Genomic DNA, 17,289 nt, shown 5'->3' with positions numbered 1-17,289 from the left:
TTCTTCATGTTTTTTTCTTAATTTACTAGCTACAGTACTATCTATTAGTTTATATATACGTACTTTCCTCTGGAAACAAACACAAATGCCTTATTTTGTGTTTTGAGATACAGCTCCTCAAAAATGTAAAGCAAATATTCTTTTACAGTGCCATCTGATATTATTTTTACTTACAGTGCAAAAATAGAAAAAGAAAAACTCCTCGCACGGCATAATGACAGCATTCTGTTCTTTGTTCTGGGAGACATCTCACTGTGAGAGACATTGGGAAAGATTATATATTTTATTGTTTATTCTTCTTGGATTCTTCTGAGCACAGCACAATCTCTGTGTAGCTAGTTTAAATTTTCCTGACCCTATTCTTTTGTCATGTTTTTAATTACTTTCTGTACATTTTCTAGATTTATTATATTTGGCTACATTTTTTATGTTGTTTTGTATACTTTTTTAATGCACATTTTGCCTTACATTAATATTTGTATTAGCTGAGCTTTGCATTATTTTTATACTGCCTGTTGGCAAACATTATTTTGTTTCACAGCATTCATTTTGTGCATTAATGAATGTTTACACTTTTCATAACTTTCAAAAGAGGAATGCATCAAATTTGTAACAATATCCCTCTGTGCTTAGTTTTACATTATTATACAGGTATTTATTGTTTTCCCTCTTCCAAAATACTTCTTGAGTCATCTACTGTGATTTTACTGAAAAAAATATATTAACACCATACATATAATCTCATATTAACTGCCTGTGCAAACCTTTTGCCTACAGTATTTATTAAATGTAAAATTTGGGCACATTTTTTTTATTTTCGTGAATGAATAGTATATTAAAATGTGTAACTGTTTTCATTGTAATACTTTCTAGATATTTGCCAACTACAATAGGTTATTAATTCCCATGTATTTGTTTTTAATGTTTGATCATAGTAACATATAATAGTATCTGGAATAGCAAAGCCACACCTCATTTGTGCTACACCGATTTAAATCAGTTTATTTTCCACAATCTGTAAATGCCATTTATTACATACATTATACATAGGAGATGGTTTCCATTTGGTTTCTTAAAGTGTATATGCACAGTACCAGTTGAATCAATCATAAAGACCTAATTTGGTGACAGTTTCTAGTGTGTAGTTAAAAAAGTACTCCCATCATAATGATTGTCTGGCAAGAATGGTAGATCTGATCATTGGATGACCATACCTGTCTACATAGGTTGTCATTCTATACCTACCACACAATATGAATGCTTAGCTTATGCTCCAAATGCTCAGGTGATTTGGTTGTTATCTTTTGTCCTTTATAAACCTGATTTTAGATATTTGTTTCTTAAGTCTGCATGAAATCGATGTCAGATTGCGGCAAACCAGCTGCAAGATTAAACCTAATCCAAGACAACTGCAAATATATTTGAGATGTCATTGAGATATAATTTTTAAGATATTTGAAGATAATGGGGGATGATTTAAAAAGGGAGCATGTTTTAGCTTAAACAATTTTTTCTGTATTTACTTTAGACATCCAACCATGCACAACAGGAACATTCTCTGATCAAATGATTGGTTGTTTCAAGCAAATTCAGATTCACCAAGCTTATTAAAAAGTCCTTTAGTTAATACACCCCGAAACTGTGATTGCGGGGTGTTCTATTGAGCTATGCACAGCCGACATCCCATCTAGTAATCCCACTTAAGGACACAGAGAAATCCGCACTAAGACTTTTAAAACAAATTCTTGCTTAAGGTTACACTGTAAATATCCATTCATTGTTATATCTATCTAAGGTTCTGTGAAGTGCTAAAGCTTCAACAGAGATATTTGTGAATATTATAATAAGCTTATTTTTGGAAAATTATTTAATTTTCAGATCCATGGCCCTTTAAAGCATCAGACTGTGCTGTTCTAACTATTTTAGCTGCCCCTTGACTCCGGACACAGCCTCCTCAATCTGTTTCAGCAAGGGGCCACCCCTGAATATAAAGATGTTGGTACTTCAAAGCCGTTTATACTTGAGACTGAAATCCTACATCTACTTTATATACTGGAACACATACAGTAGGTCCAGACAAAGTCATTTGGCAGCCTTGAAAGCTGAGCTCTTCCTGTATATTTTCATATGAGAAACGCTGCTCTGTGAATTTTAAGAGAGACTGAATTTTGCAAAACCTGCATTAGAGAGAGAGAGAGAGGCTCAGTCAGCTTGGAACTTTTTAAGTGTCAGGCTCACTCTATCAAAATAGCTTACACTTTCAGCAAGAGTATAAAAGGTTTTTCTCTTTATGCCTCCCTTAATGATTCATAGCACTGACCACACGTTTCACAGCTGCCAAATGCTTCTTTTTATGTTTTTGGAAGTAATAAGGCAATATTACAAACTATAAATTATTGTCTTAGTAGCTGCAAGACGGCCAGCCCATCCATTCTGTACTTTATGAAAAGTTATGTTTAATGTCACTTAATGAGTACTTAGGACTGGTACGCTTTCAGATACTTTGATGGGCTCTTAAATTTACAAACGTCCTTCTACCATAAATTCCCTTTAAAGATTAGGAGAAAGATGTAGAAAGCAGGTTTGTGCACCACTTGTGATTTATGAAGGTGTTCAGTAAGACAAGCATTACAGAAGAAAAGGACTACGCTGAAAAAAAAATACTTTGGGAAAAATTATGTTCAGTCATATATTTCTAACATAATAAACCAGGTTACCCTTACACTTTGAAAGCTATGCATTTGATGTTACTACTAGTAAATATTCTGGAATTAAAAACATTTTTTTAAATTGAATATTTGTCTAATTTTGATTCACATTTTAATACTTTTTTAAAATAAATGTTTCACCAAGTTTACTTGCATACAAAAACAGTCTTTTTTTATTTAAGTAAAGTGAAATTTGTTTGGGTACTATGGGTTACTGCAACAAAATCATTATTAATAACAATGTGTATTGATTGTATCTCATTTTATAATACAGTGAAAATAACAGTAGACTTCTATGTAACCCATAGTATCTTTAACAATAAGATTTTAACATGCTAGTGCAAACTCAATAATAGAGGATTTGGGATTTGAGATTGCTTTAGTATGTGATACAGCATTATTTTAACTGTTATTAAATAAAACTGTTATTTTTTTTAGGTAATTGGTGAGTCTGCTTTCAAAGGAACTAAACCTTAGTTATTAAAAAAGTTCCTTGCAGAACCATAAGCTAAAATTCTATTCCAGTCCTGAATATAAACAATATTGATTAATAAATTAGTAAATCTTGTCTAATCTGCTTCTCTAGTGTATAGTGAACTAATGAAGGGTTCTCTTGGACCTATTATGAATTAATTTTGGGAGCCCACACTACCATAGATGACAAACAATTCTCTTGAACTCGTAGACCTTTGGGATCATTTGGGATTCTGCTTTTGGTGAATTGGAGTGCAGGAAATGGAGGGAAAGTAGGATTTTTCCTAGAAAAGAACTATACAGCTTTTTTCTAGGCATATTATAATACAGGGATGCAGACTCTCATTCCTGAGTTCCCAAACCCTCTTCAACTGATAAAAAATAGGATCTTCCTTATGTATAGTACAGCCATGGATAAGAGGTGTAGGGGCAGATCACATACCGTTTTCATAAATTGTACAAATGTGGCCTCGAAAAGGGGTCCTTTACCAGTCCACAGTGCAAATTGGTTCACCTCGTGGAGCATATGTGAAATGCATGGCAAATAATTTCTTCTTAATATTTACTCTTATTTCTGCTAATCAACGTCAAACAATGTGGCATCTGTCTGCCCATTTGTGTAATACCATCCTTCCAAGTTTGTACATCCAATTACTGAGTCTACATTTGTCACCAAATTAGATTATTATCAAATATATCAATATATTAGAAGAGGGGAAGTAGGATTATGCTGCACACTATCTGTTTGTAGCACTGGGTTCTATAATTATCAGGGTTTGAAAATACTGTAGGTAACCTAACCCACAGTGATAGTTATTTGATTCTCATCTACAACTTTATTATTCACTATTTCTTTCCACCTTGCATGATCTTGCTTTCTCCTCACTGTACACATCTACTACCTATTCAATGCATGGCAAATTATGATTTAGCTCCATATCCTTATTTGCATACCCCCTATAGGAAGCTTCAAGAGAAACTAAAGCAGCAAAGGTATTTAGCCTGGGTTTTTTTTTATATATCTATGCTCTGCTGGGTTTATCCACGGTTTGTTTCCTTTCATCATTTAATATCTTAGTTTGTAAAATGTAGTTTTTCTAATTTTTTTCCCAGCTTAGAGCACCAAAAAGAGAATGGTTTTTCAGGCCACGGCTAGTCCTAGATGTGTCATAAAAAATGATAGTGAGACATTGCACATCTCAATGCTACAAGCCTCCACCACAATGCCCTTTTCTAACTCAGCTGAAGGTTGGATGCATTGCATACATGTTGACTGTTTCTTTTTCATTTCTCCATAGAAAAGGAAACAGTTGGTGGCTAGTCACAAAGACATTTACAACTTATGAACTATGATAATGAGAGCTTACAGTTATTGGACAGCTTTGTGAATGTCACCATAGAAGCCCCTGCATAGCATGATTGTTGTCCAGTTATTTCAAGCATTGCTTGAACCGGGTGCATAACTTGTAAAGATCAAGACAAGTATAGACACCTTTATTTATTAAGATCTAAGGAGTGAGCATACTGCATGGTACAGACAATCTGCAAGTAAAAGGGTAAATTGTGTGTAGATAAATTATTATTTTCCTAGCTGTACACAAAAATGTTCCAGCTGAATTGGGTCTTATTCTCTTATGTTATCTGTTAGGAAAGAAAAAACAAATGTCATAGTTATTTCTATTAAAGAGAAGTAATGGGAACATATGCTTGTATGTAAACCTTTTTTTTTTTTTTTGATAAATAGATTAATTTTTTTCATTTTAAATAAAAAAAGTGTTTGGAATGAAAGACATTTTCTTTACACAAAATTTTAATTCATGAGCAAGAGAACAGCGCTCAAATATGTTATTTCCATATTTTATCCTAGCAGTGATACTTATGTGAAGAAGATTACAAATAACTGACTTCTGCATTTCAAAGAGTGGAGAATGCATTCAGCAATGTGATCTAAACAAAATGTATAATTCTGTGACTTTATAATTACCTTAGCATGATAGATCATAAAATGATTTTATGAATATTAATAGTATAGATTACAGTAATTCACTATTCCATTATTAGAAGGTTAATCTTTGGACTATAAGTTTCTGTGGGAGGATTGGGGTGACCAGTTAAAATTAGCCAATAGGGAAAGCATCCTTTTTTCAGCCAGTTACCATATGTACGATAGATACATATCTAAAGTGCATATGTTGTAAAAGATTCAACTATTATGTGAATCAAGGAGGCTTTTCAATGAAGAACTAATTAATAGGCTGGTTTTACATCTGGGCATCTGCATTCTTCTGTGTTGTTTTATTATGATGGGTAGGAGCATTGTCATGAGTTGATGTGCGCTGCCATTTTAAATCAGTTGATATTGTTGGCCAAAAAAATTCAAAAATAATACATTGAAATAAATAAATAATAATCGAAAATGGACATGAACTTTTTTGGCCAACTCATGTCAATACACCACTCAGATGTAAACTGGTACCATTTAAAACAATGGCAAAACTGTGCACCTGAGTTAACATTAAAATGCATACATTAAACTGCATAGGTGTGAATTTATATAGATCTGAACACAGCAGTGCTGTATTCTATGGGCACATGCACACAGCTGCAGAAAGCTCTGTAATCTGGAGCCACATTTAGCTGCTTAAAAAAATGGAATCATCTGCATCAACAGCCCAGCATGTGAACTGTATTTTATACTGTACACATGTAAAGTTTCATATTAATGTCTACATGTGTACAGTGCAAATGTACTCTATTGTAGTACAAGATGTGTCTGTGTCCTAGCAATAATAGATCTCAGGCAGCAGGGAGCACATCGCATCCTGGCAACCAGTAGGATCAGTTTACACTATACATTGTATGCATGTAAACAATAGCAAAATGTTACATGCATAGAGTGTAGAGATATGATTTTATGTAGTATCTTGCTGCTAGCAAAACCCATAAAATCATACACCTGTGTGCATGAGGCCCTAGGCCTTCTCGGTGTATCACAACAGTATTGCACAGTCAGCTGCTACATGTAAACCACAGCAAACACAGAACTGTCCTGAAAAAATCATGCTCATTTATATCTCTGTGCTGCAATAAAAAATGTAACCTGCATGAATTTTACTGAATATGTGCTTTTTTGGCACCCATAGAAATGAATGATAATGTAGTACAACATACAATAGTGCATTTTTATTCCATATGATCATTTCAAATGTAAAATAATCTCCTACCATCTCCTATCTCCTACCAAAATGTTTCCATTTATTTTTAGATGGAGTGAGGTAAGTTTAAAACCTGTCAGGTTTTTCTTTTTTAATGCTGTCCGTGTCCACTTTGGAGAGATTACCCTCTTTACCTCTTTTTTTTTTCCTGGTGACCATCATCATCGGGACTGAAAGTTGTGGAAAATCCAAAATTTTAAGCTGCCACCAGAACAAGAATGGAGAGAAAATTATCCAGTGGTGACACTTTTTCTGGTGAAAACTGTCTAAAAGAGGATTTCTGTCACTTTAGAGAAGCTTCGTTTCACTTTCTGTTGTGGCCGTGGGAACAGGAAGTGAAGTTTTTTTGGGACACAGGGAAGAAAACAGCAGGAGATTGAACTCTCTTCCATGCCGTATCCAAAATGTATTTTGGATATGTAATTTTTGTTCTAGTTTTCCTTTGTTAGGACAAAATGATGAGACTAAGAAAGACAATAACAGCAAGAGGACATTTAAAAAAAAAATAAAGTTTGCAATTTAGCAATGCCATGCCAGACTTTGCTAGTAAAGAATGTTGCTACATTTTGTAACACTTTTCTGTAATGCTATTGCTAATCTTTAGATACATTCTGTGCAATATTACTATCCCAACATTAATAGTTAACATAAATATACTACATTACTAAAATGACACATATATAACGTCCATCGGTCTTAAAGGAATGAAATAAACAGCTCTTATTGCATGTCCATTTCCTTAAGATAACATAAATGCCTTGTACAAAAGCATATAAACTGATTATAGGTGTTAAACACATTTCTATTCTGTATAATTTAACAGTTTTGCCCAAGGATTAATTGGGTTATTATGGCCAGATTTCCAATGGCATAAATTGAAGAACTCTGTAACGCATAGAAGGTAGAAAATGGCCTGTAATACGTCTATGCTCTTAATAAGAAGGAAGGATTTAAATTATGTTTTGTTGTCAGGGTAAGTTTCAGTACAAGAAATAGGCCCAACAGTAAGTGGCATGCAGTATTTATGTGGTTTGCATCGGCGGCAGTGAAGAAATGTTATCTGAATGATGGCTTGAACTGGAGCTTAAGAAAGAGACTTTGAGTAACTGCCATCTTTTCGTTCCACAGAAATATGCTGTGATTTCTTTTGAAGTTCTCCGTAAAAGATATATAATGGGATAACCTGCACTTTCAGTTGAGCGAATATCTAACCTTTTTGAATTCATTGCTTCATTGAGTTATTATTTCTAATCACACGCCTGATTGACTCCAACTAAATGACTGCTAGCCTGCAAGAGGCACAAGAGTGTTAAACCCGAGACTGTAAAGGAGCATGTTAGCGAGAAAGAAGCATCATAACAGGCTGCTTGTACAATCCAGATGCTACTATTTTTTATATTTCTCTTTTAGATTCCATGCATATTCTATGATGAACAATTATTGAGATTTAAGCTTGTTGCTGGCAAATCCTTCATAAATTGCAAGTGTGTACAGTATTTTCTATTCAAAATGACAATGCTTAAAAATACATTGGATGTAGAAGTCCAATGAACCTGAATTTATTTCAAATACATAATCAGCTTAAGGGACATATAAAAAATATAAACCCCCTGAACTTGATTGGGTAGATTAATTGAATAGAACATTGATCTGGGAAAGTGTGGAGGTGGGGTGGAAGAGATGAATTAGACTAGATGTGGGGGCATATGTCACAGTGAAGGAAAGCAGATTGGTTTGGAGAGCTTTATGTTGTAAGGTACAACTACAGAAATAGGCTAAGTGAGCATGTGAGTTTATTAGTGGGAGTATAGACACAAAATTATGGTTAGAGCATTTATGGGCTAGGAGCATCATATTGTAAGATAGAGAAGCATCATTGTATGATAAGTGGAAGCATAGACTTGCATTGGTCAGGTGTAGGTTGTGATAGCAAAAGTATATTTTGTTTCCTGAGTTTTCACATGTATTGTATGTGTATTGGTGATAGGAGTAGTTACCATTCACAATCAAATGGTGGTGTGTTCTGTTTAGAGGAGAATAAAGATAGATAAGCTACAGTGGTAATCTCATGGCTCATAGAGTTGATATAGAACGTTTTATAACTTGTATTTGTCATTGTTCATTTGGTCCTCAAATATCAGCCGCACTTTACCAGTATACATATAAAATCAACTTTATTGCGTTAATTCCACTATACATCCATGAGTATACAGCATCAAACAATCCCCCATACCTTCTCCGCTCACACATTTCACTGCCTGGGCTTAGTCAAATCTATGATTAAGCCTAGGTGGTGAAGCGCGTGAGAAAGTGTATACTCATGGAATGTATTGGAATTAACAGAATAAAGCTGATTTTTATACGTATAGCAGTGAAGTGCTGCTAATACTTGAGGACTCTTCTGGGGGGTTAGAGCGCACCTTTAGTCTGCACCAGGCAAACGTTGCTGGTGTACGACCGAAGATAGAATTAGAGTGGTGGGACTTTGATATTTGGCTATTGTTTATTTGGTGTTTTGCTTTAGCAGCCAAATAACAAGAGATGAGGAAACTACATAGACCTGCATGCATGTGCAAATATAGACAGAAGAATTCAATGTATATTGATTGTAAAATGATTTTGCCACTATTGTAGAATAGTGATTACCTGTCTCACTGGCACCACTGTTCTTTCTGCTATATTTAGAGAAGCTTGCTCAAATATCTTTTGCATTCGACACTTCCAGATCTTTGACAGGCTTCTCTATTCAGTGCAGTTGGGTTCCATGGTGAAGACAGCGGGACAGGTAAATATAATTTGTTTGCTTTGCAGGAAACTCTTTATTGCATCTTTTAATAATAGGGGCAGAGTCACTTTAAGTAAACTACATTAATACTGCAAATCATATTTAGACAGAGAATTAGGATATAACTGATTTGAAAGGGCTTTATAGACCGAAGAAAATAATAAATAGGAATAGAATTAAATCCGAAAAGAATGAATTATTATCGATACCTGCACAGCACAAGTCTCCATGTTAGATGAAGAAAAAGTACAAGCAGACCCAGGTTAAGATATAATGTTCTGGAACAAACTATGTCCATAAGTTGGCCAGCTCTGTGGCAAATGTGCATACTTTTGCACCACAACATTTTGAATTTAAGCTCATCTGTTCAGCATTTAAGGTTAATGAGATCTGTGTTCTGCCTTATGTGCTAAAGGGATTTAAGTTGGCATACACCATTGTTTCCAGAATTGAGCACAAAACAAACAAAAAAAGAAAAAGCATGAATGTGGGATATAACAAAAGCAAAGCAGACCTTGCACTAAAATGCAAGCTCTGTTTAATATAGCAGGTGCTGTCCCCTGTTAAATCATAGTAAAAAATAAAAAAACCACAGGGGAAAAAAGTTAATAAATAATCTCACATTTCCCCCAGATTCTAAACTGCAGGGGATGACCCCATGCTCCTTACAATCCTGGGGAATGGAAATAGCCCAATGCTCGTGAGATAACCCTACAGCACAGTACAGGAGAATCTTCTTGTAAGGTTGGGGAACTTAGCACTCCCCAAGATCTTGCCAAAAGGATGATGACATAACCCTCACCTATGCGACACAGGTAGAATTCAGGGCAAAGTAAAGTATACGTAAAGTCAACAGGTTTTTAAATTATTTCAAATGCTGAACAAATTACTTACAATGGATGCTGCTTCTTGATGTTGCAGAATGAGCTGGTCCCCTGAGCACTGGTCCTGATATTCAGCATTTAATACAACTTTAATAACTTGTTTCCCTACAGGTTTTTCAGTGGGTTTTATTGGTGGGGAGGGGACCCACTTATATTGAATGGACCTTGCATTTTTACGGCAATGTCTACATTTAATACAGACAGCTGCCCAAAATATATAATATAAAGGTGTGTAAAGGACAAAAGTCCTTTCTAGTGTGATGCAGAATGAAAAAGCTAAGGTGTTTTTTCCCCTTTGTTTTCCACATTAAAATGCTCATCCTGCTAGCATTTCAGATTCCACTAAGAGTTTTGTTTTATATTATGTAAGGGATATATAAATATGCAAAGCTATCTTTTCAACTTGCATATAGCTATTTCACTCTTATTTAATATCATCAGGGAAAAAGCATACTTTACCCTTTTATGTATGTGTAAATAAGTAAACAAATTCAAAGAAATTCAATGAAATGCTACCATTATTATGAGAAACAATCCTGTTCAAATCTATTCCACACCAGCATAGCTTCATTTGCTACTTTGTATTTTTACTCTATTTGTTTCAGCTGAATTCCATTTTTTCTCTCTTATTAGATTTGCTACAATTTATGTTCGCCTACAATGAAGACATTGATAAATAACCCCTGCTGTCTCATTTTGCCAACAAATCTCGAATCTGTGAGATATGTAAACACAACACATGGTAAATGATATAGACAGTTGCTCATCTTCAGTCTTGCTGTAGCATCTTGTGTTGTGTTGCAATATAAATCATGATTTTGAGTTATGCACATTAATTAGATATACATGCCTGACTAGAATATTATTTTAAATATGGAAAAAGTAGGTGTCCCTCCAGGGAAATTTTTCAAGTCAAGGTAAAGATGAAAGTTATGATGCTAAAGATAAATTGAGTAGAGCTAGAAAACCCTTTGCATAATAATGATGCAAATCTGTTGAATTGTGAATGGAGTTTCCAACTCTTTAGTGCTTGGTGTTGCTTTCTGCCAGCTTCCTTTCTTGGTCATGCCCTTTCTTAGATCATAATCTCACCTTATGATACACTGTGGTTCTACTCTCAATGTGATGAAAGGGACACAAGTCCCTTTTACCATATACATTTCTGCTTGTGTAATATTTTACTTAGATATTTTGATATATGGGAATATCTACCTGCATGTTATGCAACTCTGATTCTCAATTGTGTAACTTTGAGTCTTTGTACTTTAGAGGCCTGGCTATTGTTTTGCTTGCTTATCACATGTCTCATGGGGGGTAAACAGCAACCTCATTTAAATCCTCCAATCAGGGTGCGCCCAATGTACATTTGGTAGCCACTGTACAGAAAGGAGGAGATATAAGGTATTGTTACCAAGCCACGTGCTCTTTTCCTGAGACACAAAGGCATTTAGTATAAAAAGGCCTGAAGCTGAGAGGTAAAACACCACTATACTTGTACTGTACATTGTCTTGTAGATATTGTTCTGTTATTTGTAAGTATGTAACCCTACCAACACATGTATATTGCTGATTGAACTACTTCTTTTGTCTAAGAATCCTCAGACCTAGTGTGAATATTCTTATTGTGATTTGCAATATATTTACATATCCACTTTATATGGTTAACAGTCCCTTTCCCCAACTAGCATAAAGAAAAATGTGCAGGCATATTTCTTTCCCCCCTATAAGTGTGCTTTACTTGAAAAGTGGGATAAAGTACGAAGCTTAATTTTGGCATCCTATTTAGGGCATGACCTAAGACAAGAGTTTCTCCTTCTCTTACAATAAGGTGGAAATTCCATAAAACTGAGCAAATTTTGTATCTTTAACGTGCAAATAGTTTAATCGTTTAAAAAAAAAAAAATCCAAAAAGCATAGAAGAACATTAGGCACACTTTTTGTAATGCATGGATATTAAGTCTTTAACACCTGAAGCAGCCATAAACTATGGACATGTCCTATGAACTTGGCATGCTGCAACTCCAGCCAGGAGCTTGGGGGGCCATGAGTGTGTGTGCATTGGTGAGGTCCTTGGCTCTCTGTCAATATCACAGGAAGCCCACCCTTGGCCTGATGTAACACATACAAAAAATCTGTTGCCCATCATTCCCTTTGCTTGTGGAGGAAGTGATAAATGACAGCTTACTGCTATCTTGGTGCTGCAGGAATGCCTTTTAACTCATTATTTTCATTTTTAGGTATGTGTGTTTCTTCACTTAATTTTATAGGTAAACTACATACATATAGTCATAAATATTATGTCTGTCAGAAGCTGCTTGTAAAAGTTATATTTTACTACATGTCAATGCCATACTGGGTTTTTATTTATTTTGTGTATCGTCACTTATGTGACAGTGTTTTCATTAAACGGAAAGCTATATTAATTTCAAAAATAGACTTGAAGGGAACAATTGATTTTTGGGGGTTTTTTTTTGGTAATGTGTGTGTGTGTGTATGTGTATGTATGTATGTATGTAATTGTATCTGATATTGCTTGACTGACATTAAGAGCAAATGACAACCAAGTTTTTTCTTTTAGGTTGATGAATCTAACAGCGGGAGCAGCACTGCATTAGAATCTTTCTGTCTATCTGTCCAATTGTCTATCATTTTATTCTTGCAAACTTACATTGAAAACAAATAGTGGGGAATTATTGACAACACAAATTGACAAAATTATGATATTACAATTAAATAATTAACTCATTATTGTTAAATGTTATTTCCAAAGTTGAATTGTATTACAATGGATAAAGATGACTCGCAAATGTTTTAAATTTTTTTATTCAACATATCTTGGACTAACTAATTTACAGGACAGATTATGTTTTATTGTGACGTATAATATTATAAACATGTATTCTTCAAAACTGTGTGGTTTGTAAAGGCCATCTGATGGTGACCAGAGACCTATTTAAAGTGGCTGGTTTCTCTCTCGAGTTCAGGAGGTTAGACAAACTGTTGCAGAAATTAAGCAGCACAGTTGTTGCTTGCCAATTGAATTATCATTAAGCCACATGAGACAGCCAATCAAGCGTTATGGATGTAACTGCAGGATATCCACTTTGTTAAGGGCAGGATTGTATGTATATTTTAAACCAAAGTATTTATTTACATACATATTTAGGGTATTGATACAATGCACAGTACTATGCTATGCTTTTAAATATTAAATACAAAGAAAGATAGGACCTGTTTACACTTCTGAAGTTAATAACACATGTGTTTTAACATGCAGAATTAAACGCATTTTATAATGTGCTGCAGTGAATTTTTTTTGGCAACTGTTTTGTGTTTTAATATATATCTTCTGTAAGTGTTTTCCAAGATGAAAGGAACTTCTCAAATAAACTCTATGGATTAAAATGCATGCATATGAATTTTACATGTGCTGATATTTTATTCCTATAGAATATTTTCTTTATGAAAACTACACCAAGCTTGATTTAAACAAAACAGACAATAAAACCATGCATAGGTGATATCATGCCTTGAAAACTATGGAGAAAACTCTCCATTCACTTTAGGTGCAGTTTAAAATGTACTTAAACTGCCAAGGTGTAAAAAAGCCCTGCAAAACATGTAATATTAACAGTAATACAATATTGTTGCTTGTAGTGTTTGTTCATTTATATAACACGTCACGTATTTCTCAAGGTTTAATGATGCAAACTGAACAGTACTTGCTTCAGAAACTCTTGAACTCTAAGTTACTCACCACTGTCATATGCACTAGGTCAAAGTTGTGTGACATCCAATCACCATACCAGTATGTTTTTGTATTGAGGGAGGAAATTTGAGCACCTGCTAGAAAACAACATATACAAGGTGAATACATATAAACTCAATGCAGCAGTGTCAGTGATGAGAATTGAATCTAGGACCGCACTGCTGATTATTATGCCATTCGCTGGCTTTCTCTGTAAACTATTACTTGTGCTCCATAAGGCGAGTTTACTTCTATAAAGATTTAATCTGGATAGTATCATTTTGTGGAAAATGCCTGTTAGTCTTATTTTATTTATACCATTTTAATCTGGCATTCATTAATCTTAGCCGTGGGGAGATTAGTTTGATATTATTTATTTATTTGTTTTTGTTTTTTTTTTGCTTTTACTTAACTCTAAAAATGTCCTTGAAAAAAGAAAATACATACCAATAGGTTTAAGTCTGAGGGTAGCCTAAAGCAGGGCTTAGTTAGGAAAAAAGAAAGGAAAAAATCTCAGCCACAAAATGCATGCTTTGTTTTAAGTTAAATTGCTGCACTCAGTAGCTTTTGTTGACTTTGTTGTTGTGGTATATTTACTGATCTGTTTATTATTCTATATTCAATCACCTAGATAGAATGAATTAATCTTGCATAGGAAAAAAAAAAATCTACTCTACCTTGGATAACCTTTTAAAAAAAAAATAACAGAAGGGACTTGTAAGCAGAGCAAAATGCATCTTTTCTGCTAGTTTCATCCTTTTATGAAACACTTGAGAATCTGCTGTTTGCATGAACACAGACAGGTACTGCAATATGAAGAGCCATCAAATAAATGCAGATAATTGAGGTTTATACCACAGAGTAAATAAAACTAATAAAATTTGCTTTTTCACTAGGCTTTCCCATATTACTACTTAATTTCTATTGCAGGGAGAATTGTCCAGCAGCTTATGCATAAAGCTTTCCCTTCTCCTTGCTATATCCTAATACTCTATCATCTAGTTCATACTAGTTTATGTATTGTCTAAAGTATCCAAATGATGTAATCTTTAATGGCATTTGTTGTGTACCTCTGGTGGATTTATCCTTGTTTTATTCTACTTTTTTTCGTGACATGTAACACTAGGGGGCTGATTTCCTATGCTACTCAGCCCCATCTAGAGGCAGTAATGTGCTGTGAATGCGTTATAAATCAGTCAAGCAAAACAAATGGCAAACGCACTCATCAATTCGTTACCAGCTTTAAAGCAAGGTGCACATGGAAGGGCTTCAAACAATAAAACAGCAAATAATTTCACGGCACACTCACCAGCCAGCATGCAAACAAATCTGTCTAACCACTAAGGTTAAAAGCAGAGGTCTAGATACACGTCTAAAATGCAGAAAATGTGAAAGCCGCAGAGCCACGTCAAGACACCTCCAAAACGCAGCTGAGACCCCCCATGCGTCACTGCACCAAATCAGTCAAGACAAACAAATGGCAAACAACGCAGTGGCGCATGGGGGGGTCTCAGCTGCCGTTATGGTGTGTGGGGTCCCTTGTGTGTACCTGTGCCTTTAAGGGAGGATGGGCTTCCTCCTGACAAACCTGCACCCAATTTAATCTTTTGCCCCATGTGCTCCAAGATGGAGACTCTCATAGTTTAGAGTTAGGACTGCACTATATGGTGGTGCCTTGACGTGGCAGTGCGGCTTTCACATTTTCTGCAGAAGACGTGTATCTAAACCTCTGCTTTTAACCTTAGTGGTTAGACAGATTTTTTTGCATGCTGGCTGGTGAGTGTGCCGGGAAACTTTTTGCTGCGTTATAAATCAGCCCATATGTTTCAGTTTGCTTAAAATATATTTATTTGGTATGCTGGTCAATTTTCAATTGTATCAAGGTTGTGAAAGCTAAAAGTGACCATAAACATAAGATGGCCATTTTCCTAAACCGATTTCCCTAATAAGACAGGTTTACATAGTCAGGTAGTTTATGGGTACCAAAAGACCACACCAAGCAAATCACCTGCACTGCATAGTTCTTCGACATACATACATCTTTGGTCACAGTCACACTTGGACCACCCACACCTGACACATTTAACCCTTTCCGGCTTAATCGTAGAGAAAAATGACAGCACAACTAACTCTTATCACTGTAGGGTAAATTTGGACTCTTTTTCCCACTTATTAGGGATAACATATGTGTATGCATGTTCATGGGCCCATTAGAAGGTATCCATTAGAATAGAGTTGTTAAAGGCTGAACCACTTTTGAGCATAGAGTATGGAAAGAGCAGGGAAAGGAATTTATAAGGAAGGATTTAGGAGAGGCTATTGCAAGTCAAGTTTTAATAACCGAATCTAAAAAGAAAAAAATAAGTATCTAAAGATTTAGTAAATTACAGTAAACATTTATCTCATCCATTCTGTTGACATTTTAGAGATTGATTTTTTATTCCTCATCAAATGTTAATTTCATGTCTACATTAGTTAATTCCATGTCTACAGTAGTGTAGAAGAAATTCAAAAAGTCACAGTCTGCCTAGCACTGAGACTTGAGTGGGAGGTGAAAGGTCTATACAGGGAGGAAACAGTGCAGTCAGATTTAAAATACCTGGATTGTTTATCTAGTGGCGATTCAACAAGGAGCTCTTTGCTTAACCATATGCTGTACTTCACTCTGTTGGACCCATGCCCTGTAATCTACTATACATCTTAACAAACCCCATTTTCCATTTGCCTTCCACGTATCAACAAACATTGCAGTAACAGACCAAATATTTTAGAAGGCAAAATAATACAGACTTGCGATAACACAGATGTTGTAACAAAAGATATTCACATAGGATAATGCCATCATTTACGCCTGGTTGTATTACGCTCCTCTAGTCTTTCATTCTATACTGAGCAAAGAATTTGATCAACTAAATGTGTTTAACAGGCAGCAATGTAAAGATCTTTTCTTTACTAGTTACACATACAGAAATAGCTATGTAAGCTGTAAAAACTCTATTGTGAAGGCAACCAGATTGCATATATGGGTGTATATATAAAAAAGCAGTCTGCATCTATGGGTCCTTCGGTGCTTTGCAGGCCTTTCAACTGATGAAAAGTGACCTCATTGCAATTCATGTGCTTTACAAAATGCTGCAATATTTGACTATTTTTTCAATATTATAATATCACAGCAGATAAGTTAATAAAATCAAATGCATGAACTTTCACATACAGGTTGTGGTGTACATTAACAGTACAAAATTACAAATTGTTGGTGTCTCTTTATATGTGCTTTAATATACAAATGCTACATTTAAGTATAGAAAAATCACCCTAAATCAGTTATTGAAATATAGTACTAATATTATTACTGCTGTTACTACTACTATTTTAGTATTACCAAATTACTAATAATGTCACATCTAGCACATATATATATATATATATATGGGGGATACACATGGACTGGGGTTGTTTTCATATATCTATAGAT

The 17,289-nt window shown here is 34.8% G+C and overlaps 1 protein-coding gene across 3 annotated transcripts in view; it reads left to right on the top strand.

Moving 5' to 3' along the window:
- EFNA5 (ephrin A5) overlaps positions 1–17,289 on the top strand; it is a 393,716-nt gene that overhangs the window by 70,082 nt on the left and 306,345 nt on the right. The window lies entirely within an intron of this gene.

Source organism: Nanorana parkeri, unplaced genomic scaffold (genome assembly GCF_000935625.1).
Source record: "Nanorana parkeri isolate BGI_ZX_2015 unplaced genomic scaffold, ASM93562v1 scaffold894, whole genome shotgun sequence".
Lineage (NCBI taxonomy): Eukaryota > Metazoa > Chordata > Amphibia > Anura > Dicroglossidae > Nanorana > Nanorana parkeri.
The sequence above is the reverse complement of the archived record's forward strand: the minus strand, read 5'-3'. Positions and strand labels throughout refer to the sequence as shown.